At 37.9% G+C, this 4,342-nt stretch overlaps 1 non-coding gene across 1 annotated transcript; it reads right to left on the bottom strand.

Annotated features, from left to right (window-relative positions):
* Positions 1 to 331: 331 nt before the first annotated feature.
* On the bottom strand, positions 332 to 424 carry TRNAI-UAU (transfer RNA isoleucine (anticodon UAU)). The gene is given in 2 exon segments: positions 332 to 367; positions 387 to 424. It is a non-coding gene; the product is annotated as a tRNA-Ile (tRNA).
* Positions 425 to 4,342: the final 3,918 nt, after the last annotated feature.

Here is a 4,342-nt window from a genome sequence, read left to right as displayed (position 1 = left end):
TTTTGTTCTCCTCTGTCCGTGGTGTATGCAGTTTGTCCTTTAGTTGGATTCTTTTCACTGATGGATTGTCAGTAAATCCGCTTAGCAACCGAAGTGGAACTTTGCTTAAGCTCCGCCCCCTGGACAAAAATTGCCAAAGATAACACTTCTCATAAGAAAAGGCAATCCCTAACAAAAAGAAGATGAATTTAGGAGCAAATAAAAACAAGGGCAAACAGAGGGACAAAATAGAATCCATTTACATCCTGTAGGACTGGTGAGGCGTTGAGAACTGGTTGGAGACAACGTGCTGGACCTTGCAGATAAACCAATGAAAAGAAAATGCAAAAACTTCTCCAGGTGAGGCTTGAACTCACAACCTCGGCATTGCTCAACAGATACTGCCTTATAAGTACCGCACGCTAACCGATTGCGCCACTGGAGCAAGTTGCTTGTATGCTGACTACTGTGTTTTCACCCAAACCTGCGCTGTCAAAGTGTTCTCAAGTAGCTACTAATGAGTTAAATGCAAATTTCATGTGGCAATTTCATAATCGTACAGATATATTCACTAAAGTGAGAATTGTCCAGAATTTAAAGTGAATTTTAAAATCAAGGCCGACGCAGCTGAACCGAAGGCGTAGGTAACTTGGAGAAAATTGTCCACTTGGGACTTTAAATTGAAATACACTTAAAATTCCTGATCATTTTCACTTTAGTGAATAACCCTGTTGGGTTTACACAGCTGCTTGTCTCCATGATTAAACCTCACATAATCTCATCAGTGAATAAAACTGTACATTTGGGGGCTGCTAAATTTGAGTGCCATGCTCAAGTTCAAGTACCTTAGTCATATTGGTGCAACACAGATGGGACTTGAACCCACAATCTCTGACTTAGGAGGCCAGTGCTTATCCATTAGGCCATTGGGGCTTGACGTGTAACTTCCTTTTTATACAATCCACATTTAGTTGCTGTCCCATAACCATTTATCATCTTTTTCCCCATGAACCACCTCTGTTTTGGTGCCAGGGACAGAACTGCAAATAGCAAATCAAACAAAACTGCATGTCCATTGTTTGTTTAGTTTGTTTCGTGAAGTGGTCACATGGTGATTCAGTGTCAAGGCGTTTAGGCAAGCCACAGTTTGTTTAAGATGTAATGCACTGAATGTTCAATACAAGATTGCACAAAGGGAAGTTGATAAGAGATCTACTCTGTGGCCAGTGGGAAGCCTTACAATAAATCTCACAAACTACTCTAAGATGAGTAAGATTCTCACAGAAAAAGAACAAGATAGGGCTACATTTAAACAATTACTGAACTAGCTGACCTCATCAAAGTGTCCTTATTCTTCATATGTCTACCATACCAAGAGTTATCTCACACACCAAAATCAAGTCCAACATTGTGCTACAGTGCCATAAAGTGAAATAAAGCTAAAAAAAAGATTAGCCCAAGATGGATTTCGGTGCTAGCATTGCAACTTCTTCAGTGGACACTAACAAGAGGGGTCTTAAAAGCATGTAATTGTCAATTTAAGAACTGACCAATGAAAACCTTAGACACTGAATATCCTGATCAGCATGATGGTGGCTTCAAGAGTGAGAAGAAGGTTACTAAGGGCAGTGGAGCACCAAGAAGATAGCTAGAATGTGAACTGGTGGACGAGTAAGTAATGTTTTTGGCAAACAGAGGTGCACAGATAGTCCTTTACAAACCAGCACGAATAACTGAGATATTTAGCATCGTTAATTTCTAAATAAACTTACGATCCGATAAATGTGCATAGTGTGAAGGTTGGGCAAGAAAACCTTAATTTGTATCTAGGCTGTGTGTATCGTAACATGTAACAGACAGAAACAGCTCCCTTTTCATAGAGAATTATGAAACCATTCCAATTTATCACTCTATTTCTACAGTGGAAATAAATCCGCTGAGCTTAAATTACTTTTTCTTCCTTTTTGCTGAAAACTAGGACAGGGAGTTTAAGATGATTTATTTCTGGATATCATCTGCTGTCAATGTAGACTGCAAGTCTTTAATTCTGTATTCTTGCTCAGAGATGTATATGGGCACTTTGCGTGTAGAAAAACTGACCTGAAGAATAAAGATCTTCAAAGCAGATTTCTTGATGCTTAATGTAGGGTAATTACTGTAAACCTAATACTGTAATACCTGAAAATGCTATTGGTGCTAGCTATTTCCAAATATTGATGAAGAAGACAGTTTTGTTAGTGTTTGACGTTTATGTATGAAGATATATATTGGAAAGTTGAACTGCTCAAACATTTCTCGTAAAAAAAAATAACTATTTTCTTACGAAATAATAATTTTCACAATTTGGTAAATTCATTCGAGCTTGGTGAAAGACTGGTGGAGGTTAACCCATTAAACCAGAAATTTCTAAGAATTGTCTCTAAAAAATATTGATAATATTGAAACGTTTAGACCAGCATAGCTAAAAGAGAAATATCAATGTGATTGTTTGCTAATCTGGCTGTGTATTTGTAATTCTCCACAATTCATGGTTCCGTTAATCTTTATCATCATCTTGCTATACATTTATTCCACTTTGTTATCATTGATAAATATGAACCAGATTTTCTACTCCACATGCTCTGACACAACTTTGTTCCATTTTATTAGCCTATTTATTTCACAAGACCCATTTTACTTATTTACCCTCTGAGACAGATTAGCAATAAAGACTCTCCGAGAGGCAATAACTGAGAAATCTATTAGCCAGGTGGAAGACTGTCACTTGATTAAAGACAGAATTAAACGAATTAACCTTAAATTGGGAGAGAACTAGAGAGTTCTCATAAATGTTTTTAGAAGCATTTTTACTGCATCAATTTTTTTTTATCAGTTTAATAAAAAATATATATATTATATTATTTGTATTGTATTACATGTATTTGTATGGTTAGTTTTGAATGTATTTGTATAACATATAGTGTGTGCAGTACATGTATAAAATTTACTATACATACAAGGAAAGCATTAACATTTTAAACTCGTTAATGTATATTAAAATATTAACTGCCACAATCCATCAGTTTCTATATAATCTATAGCTGGCAGCATGCCTGCTCTGTTGTTAAAACCCAGACTGAATGACAAATAACTTGAACTAGATATACAGTATGTCATGTCAGGCTATCCCAGTGGGCTAATTCTCCCACACATGTAGCTGGCAAACCCGCAGCCTAATTTTTTTTCAGATGCATGCACAGTCTCTAATCTCTGTAACACTCCATTTCCTCTTGTAGATCACTGCCTCTTGTCTTTTGTTCTCAAGGGCCTCCTCATCCAGAATCCTCAGCCTAACCCATCCCAATATAGAAGAAACCTTAATTCTCTTGACTTTCAGAAACTGTCAGCTGATTCTTCACTCTCATCCATCATTACTTTTGCCTGTACCTCTCTGGCTATCTCCTTGTACACCACCACCCTCACCTCCTGTCAGGTTTGGGGTAACCCTACACATAGGGAGAAGGATATTAGCCAAAATAGAAGGAAGGACACGGTACATATACTGGGCCTTAGAGTGGCCGGGCTTAATGTGTGCCTAAAAAGTCGAGAAAACCTAGTAATGAAAGATACCTAGGTCAAGAGATACAGAGGTACACAAGAACGAGAAAACAAGTCAAGGTCAAAGGGATACAGAGAGTCAGAATAGTCAAAATACGAAACAGGTCAGCAACAGGAAATACAGGATGTCTTTCACCTTGACAGGCTTTCTCTGTTAGACATTCCTCTTACACTTGTACATAGCTAAGGCTGTCTAGACACATGGACACACTGAGCATTGTGGCCCCATTGACTTGCCATCTTTTCAGTTTATTATTCTGGGAGATTTATTCAGAAATGTTAATAAAATGTTTAGGTGGACTAATCCCCTCAGTATCAGCTGCTGTCTGTGCATGGGATCTTGCTGTTACCAATAGATATCTTGACCTTGAATAAAACAACGTACACATACTAATTGTACATAAACAAGACAAAATGAACACACTTTTTTTGAAGCGGTAAAGCTATCATAAAGTTCTTCTAATATTTTTAATAATGCATGTCAGTTGCCTCTACCTGCGACCAAGTAAAATGTGTGAGGAGTAATCTCTGCTGTACAGCATATGTTTTACTGCTTGGAGTGCCTTGCCTGAGGATCTAAAATGCTGTTAAAGGGACACTACAGGTACCCAGACCACTTCTTCCCATTGGAGTGGTCTGGGTGCCAACTTCCATCACCCTTAACCCTGCAAGTGTTATTATTGCAGTTTTTATCTTCTGCAATAATTACCTTGCAGGGTAAGTCCTCCTCTAGTGGCTGTCTATCAGACAGCCACTAGAGGGACTT

The sequence above is a fragment of the Pelobates fuscus genome, chromosome 6, assembly GCF_036172605.1.
Source record: "Pelobates fuscus isolate aPelFus1 chromosome 6, aPelFus1.pri, whole genome shotgun sequence".
Classification (NCBI taxonomy): domain Eukaryota; kingdom Metazoa; phylum Chordata; class Amphibia; order Anura; family Pelobatidae; genus Pelobates; species Pelobates fuscus.
Note: the sequence above shows the minus strand (reverse complement) of the source record. Positions and strands in the feature narration are given on the sequence as shown.